Here is a 22,028-nt window from a genome sequence, read left to right as displayed (position 1 = left end):
GTTAACATTATCAAGGATCTTGGGGCGCCTGGGTGGCTCAGTCGGTTAAGCGTCCTACTTCGGCTCAGGTCATGAACCCGCGGTTCGTGAGTTCAAGCCCCGCGTCGGGCTCTGTGCTGACAGCTCAGAGCCTGGAGCCTGCTTCTGATCCTGTGTCTCCTTCTCTCTCTCTGCCCCTAACCCAGTCACGCTCTGTTTCTCTCTCAAAAATAAATAAACATCAAAAAAAATTAAAAAATATATTATCGAGGATCTCTTGTATATGATGAGTCGTCACTTTCTCTTGCTGCCAAGATTTGCTTTTTGTCTTTGGCATTTGACAGTTTGATTATAATGTATCTCCGTGTGGATCTCTTTGACTTTATCCTTCTTGGAAGTTTGTTGAGCTTCTAGAATGTGTAGATTCATGTGTGTTATCAAATTTGTGAAGTTAGGCCACTCTCCACGTAGTTTCTCTGTTCCTTTCTGCCCATCTTCCTCTGGGAATCCCATTGTTTGTATGTTGGAGCTCATAGATCTCTTAGGCTCTGCTCATTTTTCTTCATTCTTTTTCTTTCTGCACCTCAACCTGGATAATTTCTTTTTTTTTTTTTTATTTTTTTTTTATTTTTTTTTTAATTTTTTTTTTTCAACGTTTTTTATTTATTTTTGGGACAGAGAGAGACAGAGCATGAACGGGGGAGGGGCAGAGAGAGAGGGAGACACAGAATCGGAAACAGGCTCCAGGCTCCGAGCCATCAGCCCAGAGCCTGACGCGGGGCTCGAACTCACGGACCGCGAGATCGTGACCTGGCTGAAGTCGGACGCTTAACCGACTGCGCCACCCAGGCGCCCCAACCTGGATAATTTCAATTGAGCTATCAAGTTTTGTGATTCTTTCTTCTGCCTGCTTAAACCTGGTGTTGAAATACCATACTGAATTTTTAAATTTCAGTTATTGTACTTCCAGATCCAAAATCCCTATTCCTTTTTAAAATTTTCCACCCATTTAATGATCCTCTATTGTCTCCTTTGCGTTTTTGTCCTTGATTCCATGTAGCCCTTTGAACATATTTAAGACAAATAATCTAAAATCTTTGTCTAGTAAGTCCAATGTCTGCGTTTCCTCAGGGACAGTTTCTATTAATTTTTTTTTTTTTTAACCTGTGCATGGACCTAGGAATGGTCCATAATTTCTGCTTCCTTTACAGGCTTTGTCATTTTTTTAATTAAAATTTTTTTTTTTTTTTTTTTTTTTTTTTTTTGCTGAAAATGGAACTTTTTGGATATTATAATGTGGTAACTCCAGAAATCAGATCCCCGTATCTCTCTATTGCTTGGAGTTGTTTGGTTTTTTTTTAAGGAATCTTTCTAAACCATTTTTGTAAAGGATGTAGTTTCTTGTTGTATAGAGTCTCTGAAAGGACTGTGCCTTTAGTGAGTCCAGTTAGTTGGTTGACAGAGATTTCCTTCAGCATCGGGAGAGAAAAGAGGAAAAAGAAAACACTGTCTCTGTATTTAGCAGATTGGCTCTGTGTTGGGGGCACTCCTTCAGAGCTTAGCCTAGCTGTCTACAGCTCTGCCTGAGTCTTTACTTCTTGCTAATGGGAAGCCTAAAGATCAGCCAGAAGTGAAAATGGTGGTCTTCTCAGATCTTTCCCCAGTCACTCAGAGCCATTATTACCGGAAGTCCCTGACTGCCCATTTTCCTCCCAGGTTTTTGGCCTTGAGTGTTATCTTGTGCCACGGGCAGCCGCAAATTGCCCCCTTGTCTTTCAATGTTTTTGAGGGATGCCTTTCTATGTAATCATTTCCACACCCTAAGAGAGTTCTGAGTTAGGGAAATAAAAGCAAGGCTCTTCGAGCAGTATGTCAGGGGAATTCCAGACATATGAACACAGACAAGCACAAATCATTTAGAAGATTGTTGTGGGCTGACTTCTATGCCCCTAAAACTCATGCATTAAATTCCTAACCTCTGGTACCTGAGAATACGACGGTATTTGGAGATAAGCTCTTTAAAGAATATGGGGGGCAAGTAACCCCATATCACTGGTGTCCCTATAGAGCAAGAAGAGATTAGAAATGCACCCAAACTCTCTTCGTGTGCTTCGGTCAGCCTGTCCTCCGTAAGCCATCACAACCAAGGTTGTGCTAGGCCTTTGGCCATTTTCCAGAGCTGACAAAGTTGATACTGACTGCTCTTGCCCATTTTTGGTTTGTTGGTGGGTTGGTGTGGTGTCTCTTTGGAAGGATCGGTCCCTGGGGCCTCTTGACACTGTCATCTACTCCCCTGGTGCTGTTCATTTTTCCTCATTATTTTTCCTTTCTGCTCTTCAGAGCGGATCATTTCAGGGGGCCTATCTTCAAGTTTGCTGGTTCTTTTATACTCAAGCTGGAGTTGAAGCACTCTGGGGAATTTTTTGTTTCAGTTATCGCACTATTCAGCTCCAAAATTTCTATGTGAATCTTTTTTTTTTTTTTTTAAGTTTTTAATTTCCAGTTAGTTAACATACAGTGTAATATAGTTTCAGGTGTCTAATCTAGTGATTCGGTGATTCTGTACAACATCCAGGGCTCATCACATGTGCACCCTTAATCCCCATCACCTGTTTCACCTGTCCAAACCCCCCAACCTCCTGTCTGGTAACCATGAGTTTGTTATGTATAGTTAAGAGTCTGTTTCTTGGTTTCTCTCTGTCTCTCCCTTTGCCCATTTGTTTTGTTTCTTAAATTCCACATAAATGAGATCATACGGTATTTTTCTTTTGCTGACTGACTTATTTTGCTTAGCACAATACTCTCTAGCACCATGCATGTTGCAAATGGCAAGACTTTCTTTTTTAAGGCTGAGTAATATTCCAGTGTGTGTGTGTGTGTGTGTGTGTGTGTGTACCTCATCATCTTTACCCATTCATCAGTTGACGGACACTTGGGCTGTTTCCATAATTTGGCTGTTGTTGATGCTGCTGCTATAAATATCGGGTTGCATGTATCCCTTTGAATGAATAGTTTTTTATTCTTTGGGTAAATACCTAGTAGTGTAGTTGCTGGGTTGTAGGGTGGTCAATGAATCTTTGACAAAGCAGGAAAGAATATCCAATGGTAAAGCAAAAGTCTCTTCAAATGGTGTTGGGAATACCAGACAGCTACAAGCAAAAGAAAAACTGGACGGCTTTCTTACACCATATACGAAAATAAATACAAAATGGATTAACAACCTATATATGTGACTCAAAACCATAATAATCCTACAGAAAAACACAGGCAGTAACTTTTCTGACATTGGCCATTGAAACCTCTTTCTATATATATCTCCGGAGGCGAGGGAAGCAAAAGCAAAAATAAACTATCGGGACATCAAAATACAAAGCTTCTGCACAGTGACAGAAACGATCAACAAAACTAAAAGGCAATCTACAGAATGTGAGAAGATATTTGCAAATGATATATCTAATGAGGTTAACATGCAACATACATAAAGAACTTCCAAAACTCAACACCCCAAAAATGAATAATCCGATTTAAAAATGGGCAGAAGACGTGAACAGACATTTCCCCAAAGAAGACATCCAGATGGCCAACAGACACATGAATAGATGCTCAACATCACTCATCATCAGGGAAATGCAAATCAAAACCACAAGGAGATATCACCTCACACCTGTCAGAATGGCTAAAATCAACAAAACAAGGAAGGACCGGTGTTAGGGAGACTCCAGAGAAAGGGGAATCCTCTTGCACTGTTGGGAATGCAAAGTGGTGCAACCACTCTGGAAAACAGTACGGAGGTTCTTCAAAAAATTAACAATAGAACTACCCTACAATCCAGCAATTGCGTTACGAACTATCTACCCCCAAGATGCAAAAATACTAATTCCATGTGGATCCTTTTAATAATTTCTACCTCTTTATGATCTTTTCTGCTTGTTGAGACATTATTCTCCTGGTTTCCTTTAGTGCTTTTCTAGTGGTTTCTTTTAGCCCTTTGAGCATGTTTAAGACAGTTTATTTAAAGGCTTTGTAGGGGCGCCTGGGTGGCTTAGTCAGTTAAGCATCCCACTTCAGCTCAGGTCATGATCTCACAGTTCATGAGTTTGAGCTCTGTGTCAGGCTCTGTGCTGACAGCTCAGAGCCTGGAGCCTGGTTCGGATTCTGTGTCTCCCTCTCTCTCTGCCCCTTCTCCACTCGTGCTCTGTCTCTCTTTCTCTCTCTCTCAAAAATAAATAAACATTAAAAAAATGTTAAAGGCTTTGTATAATAAGCCCAATGTCTGTGTTTCTTCAACAACAGTTTCTTTCTTTTTTTTCCTATATGTAAGTCTTACTTTGTTTCTTTGTCGTTTTTGCTGATAACTAGACATTTGACTCTTACAGTAGGTAACTCTGGAAATCAGATTCCCCACCCTCAGGGTCTGTTTTTGCTGCTTGCTACAGGTTATAGTTGATTGATTGTTTAATGACTTTTCTAAGTTATTTTTGCAAAGACTGCATTTTTTGGTCACGTGTGGTCAAAGAAGTCTCTTTCCACTGGCTCAGTTGTCAGCTAGTGATTTGACAGATGTGTCCTCGAACGCCTGTATCCAACAAAAATCCTAACCCTAATAGCGTGTTTGTTGTCACTGTGTGATGTATGCACTCCTTTCCTTGTGGCACGTGTTGGGACCCTATAAACAAGCGAGGTGAAGGGAAGCCACCTATGGGGAAGTCACTGTGAAACACTGCTCAGCACCGTGTGGTGGAGGACGCCATTGTTGGTGACCTTATGTTGAAATCACAGAACTAGGGGCGTGACTGATTCAGTAGTGATGTCTCTGAAAACTTTTCTTTGGCAGGGTATGGTGTCTGAACTTCCTTTTTAGTGATGTCGAAGCTGTACATTCAATAGGGAGCAAGTGATTTTGTTTTCAGTGAAGTGACATCCCTCTTTGAATCACTTTGTTTAGCACTGTGTCATGCATGTAGTCTACATTTAGTGACATGCTTCGAAACTTTGGGTTTTATAAGACTAATTTCCTGATTCATCCGGTAATGTAATGTCTCTGAAAAAAAAAACAAAAAAACAAAACATGCTTGGCAATGTGTGACACAGGCACATCCGTTCCTTTCTTTTGAGACATATTTTTGAACTCTGGTTTTATTTATTTATATTTTATTTTATTTTAGAGAGAGAGAGAACATGTGAGTGGGGGAGAGGGGCAGAGGGAGAGAGAAAGAGAGAGAGAATCTTAAGCAGGATCCTTGCTCAGCACAAAGCCCAACACGGGGCTCGATCTCACGGCCCTGGGATCATGACCTGAGCTGAAATCAAGAGTCAAATGCTCAACCAACTGAGCCACCCAGACACCCCCCGAACTCTGTTTTAAAAGCTCTGTGTGCATGATTGATGACGTCTCTGTGACGCACCATGGTTAGCAATCAATGGCGTGCGTATCTTTCCCTTTAGTGACGTATGTTGAAACTTGGGGTTTATCAGATGTCGGTGCACGAGAGATTCTGTTAAGTGATGCCTTTCTTTCACACAGAATTTCAACATATGTTACTAGAGAAAAGAGTGCTTGCACATTTCAGTACTATACACGGTCTTTCAAAGAGACATCATTCTACTGAATCAACCATGCTCCTGGCGGAGCTAAGTGTGTAGTTTAAACATATGTCACTAAAACCAGAGCATGTGGACCACAGGGTGCTAAACAGTATTACAAACACACATTTCTATACTGACTCAATCCAACACCACCTTCTTTTAAATGCACCTTCAACATATGTCATTAAAAAGTAGCACATATAGGGGCACCCGTGTGACTTGGTTGAGCAACCGACTTCAGCTCAGGTCATGATCTCGCAGTCCGTGAGTTCGAACCTCGCGCCGGGCTCTGTGCCGCCAGCTCGGAGCCTGGAGCCTGCTTTGGATTCTGTGTCTCCCTCTCTCTCTGACCCTCCTCTACTCGCACTCTGTCTCTCTGTCTCTCTCTCAAAAATAAAATAAACATAATTTTTTTTTTTTTTTTTTACGAAGGTAGCACATGCGTCACATAGGCCCAGACACAGATCCCTCATGGAGATCTGTTGAACATGAGTTTCAATATATGTGACTATAGAAAGGACTCTTTGCAACCACTCAGTACTAACCACTGTGTGTCCCAGAGCACCATACTGAATTGATCGTGCATCAAGATAGATGAAGCGCAGTGTTTTAACTTATGTCACTCGAGATGAAATTATATGCACCACATAGCGTCAGCACCATATGGACTCAATATGCTGGTTCCATATTGATTCTATATCCGTACCCGTGCACACATACGCACTGAGCTCTTTTAATAGTTTCATTATGTCACCCTAAAGAAAGAAGCCCACACACCACAAAAGCCTAAACTCAGAGACATCACTATGCTAAGTAAATAACAACACAGAGCTATGTTACTACAATATACAACAGCTATTCCTCAAGAAAGGACTCCAGGCACCACACAATCTTAAGCATAAAGCTTTTCACAGAGACACCACTCTACTGAGGACGACACGCACGTGACTAGCGTAAAAAACAGTTTCATCAGATGTTATCAAAGAAAGGGCCACATGCACTGTATAATGCTAAACACAGGGTTTCACGGGGACATCACCATGCTGAATCAGTCACATACCTAGCTCTGGTAACACAGAGCTTCAACGTTTTTCAGTAAAGAATGAGCATATTTCTGCACAGCAAAGGAAATCATCAAGAAATGAAAAAGCAACCTCCCAAATGGGGAGAAAATAGTTGCAAACCGTCTATCTGATAAGGGGTTAATATACAAAATATATAAAGAATTCATACAACTCAATAGCCAGAAGAAGAAGAAGAAGAAGAAGAAGAAGAAGAAAGAAAGAAAGAAAGAAAGAAAAAGAAAAAGGAAAAAAATCAAACCAATTTTTAAAAAATGGCCAGAGGATCAGAACAGATTTTCCAAAGAAGACCTGCCAATGGCCAATAGGTACATGAAAAGCTGTTCAACATCACTGATCGTCAATGAAATGCAAATAAACCCCCCAGTGAGATAGACCACCATACCTATTAGAATGGCTAGAGTCAAAAAGACAAGAGATAAGTGTTGGTGAGGATGTAGAGAAAAGATGTAAATAAGTGTTGGTGAAGATGGGTTCAAGCCCCACATCAGGTTCTGTGCTGATAGCTCAGAGCCTGGAGCCTGCTTCCGATTCTGTGTCTCTGTCTCTCTCTGACCCTCCCCATTTGTGCTTTGTCTCTCTCTCTCTCTCTCAAAAATAAATAAACATTAAAAAAAAACTTAAAAGAAAAAGATATCTGTACATCCATGTTCATTGCAGCATTATTTACAATAGCCAAGATATGGAAACAACCTAAGCGTCCATCGATGGATAAATGAATAAAGAAAATGTGACATACACACACATGTGCATACAATGAAATATTATTCAGCCATCAAAAAAGGAAATCCTGCCACTTGCAACAACATGGATGGACCTTGAGGGCATTATGCTAAGTGATATAAGTCAGACAGAGAAAGCCACATACTGTATGATCTCACCTATATGTGGAATCCTGAAACACACACACACAGGGGGAGAAGCCAAGATGGAAGAACAGCATGGAAGTTTTTTTTTTTTTTTTTTGCATCTTGCGTCCATGAGATACAACCAGATCAACACTAAGCCATCCTGCACACCTAGAAAACTGATCTGAGGATTAACACAACAATCTGCACAACCTGAACCACAGAATTCAGCAGGCATGTGGCATGGAGAGGTGAACTGGGAGAGAGCGAAGCCACAGAGGGCAGGGAGCTGTTTTTGCTTGTGGAGAGAGGATGGAGATGGGGGAAGAGTACAAGAAAAGCACCCCCCACCAAAAGCAGCTGGAGAGAAAGTGGGAAAGTGGAAACAGCCGCAGAGACTGAACTAAAACAGGACAAAGGAAGGAGAGGGTTTAAATTCCATGAAGACTCTATAAACAGGGGGAGCGCAGAGTCTGAAACTCCGCAGCTCAATACCTGGTGGTGCTCTGGTGGGAAGGGCGAATCCCCAAGAGTGGAGAGTGAGGTCTAGGTGTCCTCGGGCCAGCAGACCCCGGAGAACAACCACATTCACTGGTGCTGGACAAGGTCATTAAGGGTGAAGCCTGGCACCAGATGTGTGTTGTGATTCTCCATAATCCCGGAACCGCTGCAGCTACATGATCGCGTGAACTTTTTCTGGGGTGGGCTGGCACCTGGCTGCAGTCTCTGGGCCTCGGCAGCAGCACGGTCCCTCGAAAGGTCCTGGATGCGGCAGGCACCTGGCCATTGCTCAGTGAGACCCTCCCACAGAGGGTCTGAGCGGGTTAAAGCCACAGTCCCTCAGAAGTGAGGGGTCGGGAAACACAGCCGCATCTGAGATAAAACTCAGGAGGGTGGGGCCACCTGGCAACCTGACAGCTTGGTCAAGGACTGTGTAAAAGTGGGGAGTGGACGGAAGCCAAAGACAAAAGACGGTGCCCGATTGCTGGTCAGAGTTCTGATACTAGAGACTGGGTAGCTGGGTGACGCCATTTTCACTGCTCCCATGCATGCACATAAGCACCTACGATGCACCACAACAATCCACCCCAGTAAGCTGAGCAGCGCCATCTAGTGGAGAACGGAGCCATTACGCTAAGCCCCGGCCAACTGGGCAAACCTCATTCTTCAGGAACACAAGTCTCTCCACCTGCTTAGGTGCTTTAGCACTTTAGCACTTTAAAGTGCTTCATAGTTTGACTTCTAAGGGAAAACGAAGTAATTTCAATCATATTTCAGTCTGTTTGCTGATCCATCTATGCAATTTTCTTTTTTCTCTTTTTCATTTCTTTTCTTTTTCTTGAATACAGAAAGAGAAAAAATTTATTTTTATTTTCAATTTTTATTAAAAATATTTTTATTTTTTCTATTATATTTTTTACTTGTTTGTAAATTTTTCAAATTCTATTTTACTTCCAACATTTCATTTTATTCTATTTTATTGTATTCATTTTTTCAAGTTTTCAAACGTTTTATTCCCCCCCCCCCACCTTTTTTCTCTAATCTATTAAGCTTCTTTTGACACCCGATCCAAAACACACCTAGCATCTAGCATCATTTATTTGATTTTGTGTGTGTGTTGTTTTTAATTTTTTTTACCTTATTCCTTTTCTTCCTTCAAAATGATGAAAACAAAGGAATTCACTCCAAAAGAAAGAGCAGGGAGAAAAGACAGCCAGGGACTTAATCAACACAGATACAAGCAAGATGTTTGAACCAGAATTTAGAATCACGATAATAAGAATACTGGCTGGGGTAAAAAATAGATTACAATCCCTTTCTGCAGAGATAAAGCAAGTAAAACTTACACAGGATGGAATAAAAAATGCTATAACTGAGCTGCAATCTCGAATGGATGCCACAGCGGCAAAGATGGATGGGGCAGAGCAGTGAATCAACGATATAGAGGACAAACTTATGGAGAATAATGAAGCAGAAAAAAAAAGAGGTAAACTAAAGCAAAATAGCATGATTTAAGAATTAGAGAAATCAGTGACCCATTAAAAAAGAACAACATCAGAATCAGAGGTGTCCCAGAAGATGAAGACAGAAAAAGGGGTAGAAGGGTTATGTGAGGAAATCATAGTGGAAAACTTTCCTAACCTGGGGAAAGACACAGACATCAAAATCCAGGAAGCACAGAGGACTCCCATTAGATTAAACAAAAACCTACCATCAACAAGGCATATCATAATCAAATTCACAAAATACTCAGGCAAGGAAAGAATTATGAAAGCAGCAAGGGAAAAAAGTCCTTAACCTATAAGGGAAGACAGATCAGGTTTGCAGCAAACCTACCCACAGAAACTTGGCAGGCCAGAAAAGAGTGGCAGGATATATTCAATGTGCTGAATCAGAAAAATTTGCAGCCAAGAATTCTTTATCCAACAAGGCTGTCATTCAAAATAGAAGGAGAGATGAAAACTTTCCCAGACAAACAAAAATTAAAAGAGTTCGTGACCACTAAACCAGCCTTGCAAGAAATGTTAAGGGGGATTCTCTGAGGGAAGAAAAGATGAAAAAAGAAAAAAGAAAAGAAAAGAAAAGACCAAAAGCAACAAAGACTAGAAAGGACCAGAGAACACCACCAGAAACTCCAACTCTACAAGAAACATAATGGCAATAAATTAATATCTTTCAGTACTCACTCTAAACGTCAATGGACTAAATGCTCCAATCAAAAGACATAGGGTAATAGAATGGATAAGAAAACAAGATCCATCTATATGCTCTTTACAAGAGACCCACTTTAGACCTAAAGACACCTTGAGATTGAAAGTAAGGGGGTGGAGAACCATCTATCACGCTAATGATTGACAAACGAAAGCTGGAGTAGCCATACTTATATCAGACAATCTAGACTTTAAAATAAAGACTGTAACAAGAGATGAAGAAGGGCATTATATCATAATTAAGGAGTCTATCCACCAAGAAGATCTAACAGTTGTAAACATTTCTGCTCCAAATGTGGAGGCACCCAAATATATAAATCAATTAATCATAAACATAAAGAAACTCATTGATAATAATACCATAATAGTAGGGGACTTCACCACCCCACTTACAACAATTGACAGATCATCTAAACAGAAAATCAACAAGGAAACAATGGCTTTGAATGACACACTGGACCAGATGGACTTAACAGATCTGTTCAGAACATTTTATCCTAGAGCAACGGAATATACATTCTTCTCCAGTGTACATGGAACATTCTCCAGAACAGATCACATACTGAGGCACAAATCAGCCTCAACACGTATGAAAAGATAAAAATCATACCATGCATATTTTCAGACCACAATGCTGTGAAACTTGAAATCAACCACAAGAAAAAATTTGGAAAGGTAACAAATACTTGGAGACTAAAGAACATCCTACTAAAGAATGAATGGGTTAACCAAGAAGTTAAAGAGGAAATTAAAAAGTACATGGAAGCCAATGAAAATGATACCACCACAGTCCAAAACCTCTGGGATGCAGCAAAGGCAGTCCTAAGAGGAAAGTATATAGCAATCCAGGCCTTCCTAAAGAAGAAAGAAAGGTCTAGGTACACAACCTAGCCTTACACCTTAAAGAGCTGGAAAAAGAACAGCAAATAAAACCCCAAACCAGAAGAATACCGGAAATAATAAATATATTAGAGCAGAAATCAATACTATCGAAACCAAAAAAAATAGTAGAACAGATCAATGAAACCAGAAGCTGGTTCTTTGAAAGAATTAACAAAATTGATAAACCACTAGCTAGTTGGATCAACAAGAAAAAGGAAAGGACCCAAATAAATAAAATCAAGAATGAAAGAGAAGAGATCACAACCAACACAGCAGAAATAAAAACAGTAATAAGAGAATATTATGAGCAATTATATGCCAATAAAATGGACAATCTGGAAGAAAGGACAAATTCCTAGAAACATATAAACTACCAAAACTGAAACAGGAAGAAACAGAGAATTTGAACAGACCCAAAACCCATAAAGAAATCGAATTAGTAATAAAAAATCTCCCCAAAAATAAGAGTCCAGGGCCAGATGGCTTTCCAGGGGAATTCTACCAAACATTTAAGGAAGAGTTAACACCTATTCTCTTGAAGCTGTTCCAAAAAATAGAAATGTAAGGGAAACTTCCAAATTCTTTCTATGAGGCCAGCATTACCTTGATTCCAAAATCAGACAAAGACCCCACTAAAAAGGAGAACTATAGGCCATTTTCCCTGATGACCATGGATGCAAAAATCCTCAAGAAGATACTAGCCAACTGGATCCAACAATACATTAAAAGAATTATTTACCACGACCAAGTGGGATTTATACCTGGGATGCAGGGCTGGTTCAATATCCACAAAACAATCAATGTGATTCATCACATCAATAAAAGAAAGGACAAGAACCACAAGATCCTCTCAACAGATGCAGAGCAAGCATTTGACAAAACACAACATCCTTTCTTGATAAAAACCCTCAAGAAAGTAGGGATAGAAGGATCATACCTTGAGATCATAAGATCATAGGATCATAAACGCCATATAATGCTAATATCCTCAATGGAGAAAAACTGAGAGCTTTCCCCCTAAGGTCAGGAACAAGACAGGTCAGACAACACAAAGAAATAAATAGCATCCAAATTGGCCAGGAGGAGGTCAAACTTTCACTCTTTGCAGATGACATGATACTGTATGTGGAAAACCCAAAAGATTCCACCAAAAAACTGCTATAACTGATCCATGAATTCAGCCAAGTTACAGGATATAAAATCAATGCACAGAAATTGGTTGCATTCCTATACACCAACAATGAAGCAACAGAAAGAAAAATCAAGGAATTGATCCCATTTACAATTGCACCAAAACCCATAAAATACCTAGGAATAAATCGAACCAAAGAGGTGAAAAATCGCTACACTGAAAACTATAGAAAGCTTATGAAAGAAATCGAAGAAGACACAAAAAAAAGGAAAACGATTCCATGCTCCTGGATAGGAAGAACAAATATTGTTAAAGAACAAATATTGTTAAAATGTCAATACTACCCAAAGCAATCTATATATTCAATGCAATACCTATCAAAATAACACTAGCATTCTTCATAGAACTAGAACAAACAATCCTAAAATTTGTATGGAACCGTAAAAGACCCTGAATAGCCAAAGCAATCTTGAAAAAGAAAACCAAAGCAGGAAGCATCACAATCCCGGACTTAGAGCTGTATTACAAAGCTGTTATCATCAAGACAGTATGGTACTGGCACAAGAACAGACACTCAGATCAATGGAACAGAATACGGAACCCAGAAATGGACCCACAAACGTATGGCCAACAGATCATTGACAAAGCAGGAAAGAATATCCAATGGAACAATGACAGTCTCTTCGGCAAGTGGTGCTGGGAAAACTGGACAGCGACATGCAGGAGAATGAACCTGGACCACTTTCTTACATCATACACAAAAATAAACTCAAAATGCATGAAAGACCTCAATGTAAGACAGGAAGCCATCAAAATGCTCGAGGAGAAAGCAGGCAACAACCTCTTTGACCTTGGCCTCAGCAACTTCTTACTCAACACATCTCCGGAGGCAAGGGAAACAAAAGCAAAAATGAACTATTGGGACCTCATCAAAATAAAAAGCTTCTGCATAGAGAAGGAAACAATCAGCAAAACTAAAAGGCAACTGATGGAATGGGAGAAGATATTCACAAATGACATATCAGATAAAGGGTTAGTATCCAAAATCTATAAAGAACTTCTCAAACTCAACACCCAAAAAACAAATAACCCATTGGAGAAATGGGCAAAAGACATGAATAGACACTTCTCCAAAGAAGACATCCAGATGGCCGACTGACACATGAAGAAATGGTCAACATCACTCCTCATTAGGGAAATGTAAGTCAAAACAGTAATGATATACTTCACACCTGTCAGAATGGCTAACATCAACAACTTAGGCAACAAAAGATGTTGGTGAGGATGTGGAGAAAAAGGAACCCTCTTGCTCTGCTGGTGGGAATGCAAACTGGTGCAGCCACTCTGGAAAACAGTATGGAGGTTCCTCAAAAAATTAAAAATAGAACTACCCTATGACCCACAATTGCACTACTAGGTATTTATCCAAGGGATACAGGTATGCTGTTTTGAAGGGACACATGCACCCCAATGTTTACAGCAGCAGTATCAACAATAGCCAAAGTATGGAAAGAGCCCAAATGCCCATCGATGGATGAATGGATAAAGAAGATGCGGTATATATATATACAATGGAGTATTACTCAAGAATCAAAAAGAATGAAATCTTGCCGTTTGCAACTATGTGGATGAAACTAGAGGGTATTAAGCTAAGCAAAATTAGTCAATCAGAGAAAGATAAATATCATATGACTCCACTGGTATGAAGAATTTAAGATACAAAACAGATGAACATAAGGGAAGGGAAACAAAAATAATATGAAAACAGAGAGGGAGACAAAACATAAGAAACTTAAATATGGATGGGGCACCTGTGTGGCTCAGTCGGTTGAGCGTCCGACTTTGGCTGAGATCATGATCTCTAGGTTTATGAGTCCGAGCCCTGTGTCGGACTCTGTGCTGACAGCTCAGAGCCTGGAGCCTGCTTCAGATTCTGTGTCTCCCTCTCTCTCTGCCCCTCCCCCACTCACGCTCTGTCTCTCTCTGTCTCAAAAATAAATAAACATTAAAAAAATTATTTAAAAAAGAAAATTAAATATGGAGAGCAAACAAAGGGTTACTGGAAGGTTTTGGGAGGGGGCGTGGGCTAAATGGGTAAGGGCATTAAGGAATCTACTCCTGAAATCATTGTTGCACTATATGCTAACTAAACTTGGATGTAAATTTAAAAAAAATAAAAAAAAAGAACATGATAAAAATAAAAAACAAAATTAAAATAAAATAAAATAAAATAAAAACACACACACAACAAAAAAACAAAAACTGAGTCCATAGATACAGAGAACAGATTGGTGATTGCCAGAGGTGAGTGGTAGGAAATGTTCAAAATGGAGGAAGATGGTCAAAAGATTGCACAACTCCCGGTTAAAAATAAATAAGCCTTAGAGATGTAATATGCAGCATAATGACTATAGTTAACATACTGTATTATATATGTGAAAGCTGCTAAGAGGGTATATCTTTTTTTAATGTTGATTTTTGAGAGAGAGAGAGAGAGCGTGAGCAGGGGAAGCAGAGAGACAGGGGAACAGAGGATCCAAAACAGGCTCTGCACCGACAGCAGAGAGCCCAATGGGGGGGCTCAAACTCACAAACTGTGAGATCATGATCTGAGCTGAAGTCGGACGTTTAACCGCCTGAGCCACCCAGGCACCCCTATATCGCAATTTTTATTTTATTTTATTTTTTTTATTAAAAAAAAATTTTTTTTAATGTTTATTTATTATTGAGAGACAGAGACACAGAGTGTGAGCAGGGAGGGGTAGAGAGAGGGGGAGACACAGAATGTGAAGCAGGCTCCAGGCTCTGAGCTGTCAGCCCAGAGCCCGACGCGGGGCTTGAACTCACAGAGTGTGAGATCATGACCTGAGCCGAAGTCGGTCGCCTAACCAACTGAGCCACCCAGGCGCCCCTATATCTCAATTTTTAAATAGAACCAGGGAACAAGAGAAGAAGCCCAGGCAGCTCAGGCTGCTAAACACAGCGCTTCCCTGACATGGTACTGATTCAATCACGTGCGGGCTCAGATGCAGAGTTTTGTGACTTAGATAGTAACACACTACATACTAAGTAAAGAATATTTTAGTTACATGTTACTAAAAACAGAGCAACCCCCCACCCTCTCCAAAACACAGTGTTTCACAGATCTATCACCCCTGCATCAATCCTGCAAAGAGCTCAGTTAGACACTGTTTCCACATAGGCAACTAGAGAAAGTTGGACACCTATGACACCGCGGCTAAACGGTAAAACAAGCTTTAGAAGAGAGGTCGTTAGGCTGACTTTATTCCAGAGGGGGCTTGCGGGACACAGGTTTCAATCCATGGCACTAAGCCAAAGAGCCCATATGCTAAACATTTCTCCACGACATCGCTGTTCTGAGTCAACTATGCACCCAGCTCCGGTGGGATGGTTTCCACGCATACCAATAAGAGAGGAAAGAGCACCTGCTAACCAGAAATTCACAGAGATGTCACTGCACTGACTCAACCTCTCCCAGAGCTCTTTCAAACGTGGAGTCTCAGGGCGCCTGCGTGGCTCAGTTGGTTAAGCATCCAACTTTGGCTTGGGTCATGATCTCACAGCTCATGGGTTCGAGCCCCGCGTCCGGCTCTGTGCTGACCGCTCGGAGCCTGGAGCCTGCTTCGGATTCTGTGTCTCCCTCTCTCTCTGCCCCTCCCCCGCTGCACTCCATCTCTGTCTCTCTCTCAAAAATAAATAAAAACCATTTAAAAATTTTTAGAAAAACACTGAGTTTCAACGCATGTCGCAAATGACAAAACACACGAGTCACACAACGTTAAACACGGTGGATATCGCTATATTTCATCATTCATGCACCTAGTCCTTCAAACGCAGAGTGCCAACACTGATCACTAAAAACAGAGTGCACACACAACCGTGTGCTAACGTCACTAAAGAGGAGTAAATGATGCATAAATTCTTTTTTTATATGTTGAAAAATTTATATTTAGATTTAGCCAGCTGGGCTTAGCTCAGATGATCCCAATTTTGCTGGCAACGTCCAAAGCATCATAGTCAGGAGTCAGCCGAACATATGCCTTCTTCTCTCCATCGGGCCGGATCAGCGTGTTGACCTTGGCCACGTCAGCGTCCTAGAACTTCTTCGTAGCCTGTTTGATCGGGTGCTTGTTGCCCTGGACGTCCCCAATGAACACAAGTGTGCTGTGTTTTTCTATTTTCTTCATGGCCGACGCGGAAGTCAGGGGGAACTTGGTGATGGCATAGCGGTCAAGCTTGTTTCTCCTGGGGGTGCTCTTTGGAGGCTATTTGGGCTGCCTTCGGAAGGTGGATGCGGATCTTCTTCTTCGTATGTGACTTTGGACACCTTTCAGCACAGCTTTCTCGGCTTTCAAAGCCTTTGCGGGCTTTGGCTTTGGGAAGGGCAAGGGCTTCCTCCTTCTCTTTCAGTTCCATCCTCCTGAAAGGGCCATGATGCACCAATTCTTAATCATAATGGTTCCCAGAGACTTCACCACGACAAAGAAAACATGCACCTAGTTCTGGCAGGACAGAGCCTCAACAGATGTCAGCAAGGGACATGCGTGACAGAGAACTGAACACAGCGATTCAGTCATCGCTGTACTGCATCGGTCACGCACAGAGCTCTGATGAACAGAGTCTCAATATATGGCGATAAAGAAATGAGTACACACGCACACCGTGTCGCACGCATCCTTCCACACGGACATCTACGTACCAAGCCGGTCACCACCTGTCGTACTTGTGTGAAGAGTTTCAACGTATGGCACGAGGTCAGGAGCAAATGTACCACACAGGGCTCCACAGAATGCATCAGGCAGACGTCGTATACGAAATATTCAGGCCCCCAGCTCTGTTCTGCAAAGTTTCCACTCCTGGAAAGGAGTATGTGCATAAACACGCTCTTTTACAGGGATGTCCCTCCAAGGAATAAATCACACGCGCTGGCCTATTATTCCAATGCCAACATGCGTCAGTTGGTGACCTGCACCATGCATTTCTAAGCAGTTTTTCACAGAGACTTCACTTTCTGGAATCAATCATGTACCCAAGCTTTATATAGATATATAAATATATATATATATTTTATATATATAAATACATATATATTATATATATATATAAATATATATATATTTTATATATATAAATACATATATATTATATATATAAATATATATATATTTTATATATATAAATACATATATATATATATATATGCATATATATATATATATTTAAATGATGGTTTCTAGATCATAGGATAGTTTTTCCTTTTAATTTTTTCAATGTTTACTTATTTTAGGGACAGACAGAGACAGAGTGTGAGCGGGGGTGGGGCAGAGGGAGAGGGAGACACGGAATCCGAAGCAGGCTCCGGGCTCCGAGCTTTCAGCCCAGAGCCCGATGTGGAGCCCGAACCCACGAGACACAAGATCACGACCTGCGCCAAAGTCGGACGCTTTACCCACCGAGCCACCCAGGCGCTCCCCTACTCTATTTTTAAAACGCTTTAAGCATGCGCCCCCAAGAAAGGTATACATCCGTCGCAAGTTGCTAAACACGGTAGGTGTGTCCGTGATTCGGTACAGTGCTGTCTCTGATACACCGTGGTTAGTGCCGTGTGGCACATGCACCTTTTGTTCAGTGACACGTGCTGCAACTTGGCTCTTAAGAGCGAGGCGTGCGATTGATTCAGTATATGATTCCTCTGTGAAGCAGTGTTTTTAGCACTGGGTGGTGCACGAATGAATTGCTTTGTTGAGATATGTGCGAACGCTGCGTTTAACAGGGCATGGTGTGTAATAGCTTTGTGAAACACTGTATTTAGTTGTGCTGTTTCACGGATGTACTTGCTTAACGGTATGTGTTAAAACTTGGCGTTTAACAGAGTCCAGTGTATTTAGATTCTGTGTAGCATGTCTCTGTGTTTAACACTAGTATGGTGGGATATGTGTAGACCATTCCTTAATGACCTATGTGAAAATTCTGTGTTCAGGGCCCTTGGGTGGCTTGGTCTGTTAAGCATCCAGACTGTCGACTTCGGCTCAGGTTGAACTCACGGGTTTGTGAGTTTAAGCCCCGCATCGGGCTCCATGCTGACAGTGCAGAGCCTGCTTGGGATTCTCTCTCTCTCTCTCTCTCTCTGCTTCTCCCCCTCTTGCACACGCCTGCTCTCTCTCACTCAAAATAGATAAATAAACATTAAAAAAAAAAGAAATTATATGCAAGAATCAAATGGTGGGGGGGGTTGCCTGCGTGGCTCAGTCAGTTGAGCATCCGACTTTGGCTCAGGTCATGGTCTCAGAGTCTATGATTTCAAGCCCCTCATTGGGCTCTGTGCTGACGGCTCAGAGCCTGGAGCCTGCTTTGGATTCTCTGACTCCCTCTGTGTCTGCCCCTCCCCTGCTTGTGCGCACTCTCTCTTTCTCTATCAAAAATAAATCAGCATTAAAAAAAAAAGACATACTGAAGAATATTCTTCAGGCTGAAAGCAACTAAACTCGGATGGGAATTCATACACACACACACACACACACACACACACACACACACAAACAGAACTGATAAAGGTATCTCTAATCATAAAAAATTATATAAATGCATATTTCATCTACTCTTTTCCCTTAATGATTTACAAATTAAGTTTTAAATCGATGATCAACATATAAGAGCTGAATCCATGAAACTTTTAGGAGAAAACATAGGGGTGAATCTTCACGACTTTGGATTTAGCAGTTGATTCCTATATAACACCAAAAGCACAAGTAACAAAAGAAACACAGATAAATTGGACTCCATAAAAATTAAAAATGTCTATGCATCAAAGGACACCATTAAGAAAGGGCAAGGACAACTTATAGCAGGAGAAAAAACATTTACAAATCATATATTTGATAAAGGTCTAGTATCTAGAATACATAAAGAACTCTTCTCCAAAGAAGATGTATGAATGGCCAATAAGCCTATGAAAAGATGCCCAGCATCATTAATCATTAGGGGGATGCAAAATGAAAATCACAGTGAAATATCATTACAACCTATGAGAATGGCTATTAGTAAACAAAACAAAACAAAACAAAACAAAAACACAGGGCTGCCAAGGGTTTGGAATAGTTGAATCCCTTGTGCACCGCTGGTGGGAATGGAGAACACTGCTGACTACAGACAAAATGGTGGTTCCTGAGAACATTAAATACAAAATTAATATACGATATTCATAGCAGCATTACCAACAACAGGTGGAAATGTCAAATATCCACCCACAAATGAACGGAGAAACAAATACGTATATACACACGATGGAATATTATTTTTTTTTAATTTTTTAACATTTATTTATTATTGAGAGACAGAGACAGAGCATGAGCGAGGGAGGGGCAGAGAGAGAGGGAGACACAGAATCCGAAGCGGGCTCTGCGCTCCGAGCCGTCAGCACAGAGCCCGACGCGGGGCTCGAACTCACGGACCACGAGATCGTGACCTGAGCCCAAGTCAGACGCCTAACCGACTGAGCCACCCAGGTGCCCCGACAATGGAATATTATTAGGCCATAAACAGGAATTTGATTTTGACACGTGGTAGAACAGGGATGACCCTTGAGGACATTATGCTAAGTGAAATAAGCTAGACACAAAAGAATGAATACTGTCTGATTCCACTTATATGAGTACCTAGAATAATCAGATTCATAGAGACAGAAGGGAGGGTGGTGGTCACCAGGGGCTGGGGGAGAGGGAAGGATGGGAAGATATGATTTAATGGGTCTGAAGTTTCCGTGTGAGATCATGAGAAAAGTCCTGGAGATGGATGGCGGTGATGTCTGCACGAGAACGTGAATGTACTCAGTGCCACAGAATTGTACACTGAGAGTTAAAATGGTCAAGCTTGTGTTATGTGGATCTTACCACCATAAAAATAAATAGATTTTTTAACTGAAAAAGAAATGTTAAAGGGTGTCGCATGAATTGCAACTCGCAATCCATTGCTGCATCGTGGGGAAAGGATACAGGGCTGGGCTGGGAGGAGATGTCTGCTGCAATCCCCTCTCTTCTGCTGAGGGAGGGTGGGTTACAGACAGGGCTCAGCCCTCAGTAGAAGGTGAGGTCTGACCACCTCTTTCTTTAAAAAAGCCGCGCCCTTGGGGCGCCTGGGTGGCTCAGTCGGTTGAGCGTCCGACTTGGGCTCAGGTCACGATCTCACGGTTCGTGAGTTCGAGCCCCGCGTCAGGCCCTGTGCTGATGGCTCAGGGCCCGGGGCCTGCTTCGGATTCTGTGTCTCCCTCTCTCTCTGCCCCTCCCCTGCTCGTGCTCTCTCTCTCAAAAATAAATAAAGATTAAAAATAAATAAATAACAAAAAGCCACACCCTTGTGGAATTAGAAGATAATCTCTAGATTCCGGAAGGAGTTGGCTATATAGACATTAAAGCTAACGGCAATGCTTCCATCCATGGTAGGTGTGAGGGGAGCGGGGGAGGCTGGCTGAGTTCTACAGGAGATGGAGGGGAAATAGGTCTGTGAGCCTTTCTGCTTCACTTGGAGAATGAGCCTGCCCTGAGCCAGCCTGGCCCACTTGGATGGCTTAAGGAGCCGCAGTAGTGGCTGTGACACTTGGGGCCCTGCCTGGCGAGGTGCTGTGCCTAAACCCTTGAAGACTGTGGCCAGCACAGCCTGCCCTACCCCCACCGCCTGGACCCAGCTCCCATCTGACCCACTCCGCCCAGCTCATGCCAGGGAAGAAGTGGTAAGGACCAGAGGGGCAGTGGGCAGGGCTGAGTGCAGACAGGCATGCTCCTGGCCGGCTGCAGTCCTCTTACAGGGCCCAAATTAGTTTGGCCTCCTGGGAAGATCTGCATCTCTGGAGCCCAGATCTTGAGCTGTGGATGGGATGATTTACGATAGTAACAATTAAGAATGGTAAACAGTCCCTGTTTGTGGCCAGCTCCCTTTGAAAGAGAATGCTCCTAGGTTTTTTTTGCGTCTGGGGAAACTGAGACAGGGAGAGCAACAGTGTATGGGACACGGGCACACAGCTGGTAAGTGGCCCAGCTAGAACCCTGGCCACGCCCACTCCACAGCCCCTGTGCTAGGCAAAAAAAAAAAACCTGTTACAGGATTTGGGCATTGGGTGGGTCATTTGGTGAAGGGTTCAAGGAAGCCATGGATTTGGTCCAGATGAAGTGCTATTAGAAAGCCGGCAACATGGGGCGCCTGGGTGGCTCAGTCGGTTGAGCATCCGACTTCAGCTCAGGTCACGATCTCGCGGTCCGTGAGTTCGAGCCCCGTGTCGGGCTCTGGGCTGATGGCTCGGAGCCTGGAGCCTGCTTCCGATTCTGTGTCTCCCTCTCTCTCTGCCCCTCCCCCGTTCATGCTCTGTCTCTCTCTGTCTCAAAAATAAATAAACGTAAAAAAAAAAAAAAAAATTAAAAAAAAAAAAAAAAGAAAGCCGGCGACAGTTTTATCATTGGGCACTTCGTGGGATGGACAGTGGCCTTATTTGCATCCGTTCTTAGATGAAATTATGAAGCGGCTTTGTTTTGTTTCATTTTTACCCCTGGTCTCAGAGTAACCTCTGAGGCTGGTAAGTCTATGAAGGTCCTTACATCCAACAGAACAAAATGGCCTGGCTGTGAGCCTCAGACGGGCTCATGATCATGCTGAGATCTAGCTACAACTGTTAGATCAGTTCCAGATGTCAGGGGCTGCTTTTCCCCTCTCAGTTTCTCTTTTGGCCAAGGACAGATGACGTCAGGCTCCAGGACATGAATTCATGATGTCTAGATTTTCACTCTTGTCAAGATGTTGT

General features: G+C 42.0%; 1 long non-coding RNA gene and 1 pseudogene across 4 annotated transcripts in view; one reads left to right on the top strand and one right to left on the bottom strand.

The window, feature by feature from the left end:
• Positions 1 to 22,028, top strand: part of LOC109245797 (uncharacterized) — a 69,669-nt gene that overhangs the window by 39,683 nt on the left and 7,958 nt on the right. The window lies entirely within an intron of this gene.
• LOC128774171 (60S ribosomal protein L23a-like) lies at positions 16,035 to 16,876 on the bottom strand (annotated as a pseudogene).

Source organism: Panthera pardus, unplaced genomic scaffold (assembly GCF_024362965.1).
Source record: "Panthera pardus isolate Hobbes unplaced genomic scaffold, ASM2436296v1 HiC_scaffold_3, whole genome shotgun sequence".
NCBI lineage: Eukaryota > Metazoa > Chordata > Mammalia > Carnivora > Felidae > Panthera > Panthera pardus.
This window is presented reverse-complemented; position numbering and strand designations above follow the sequence as displayed.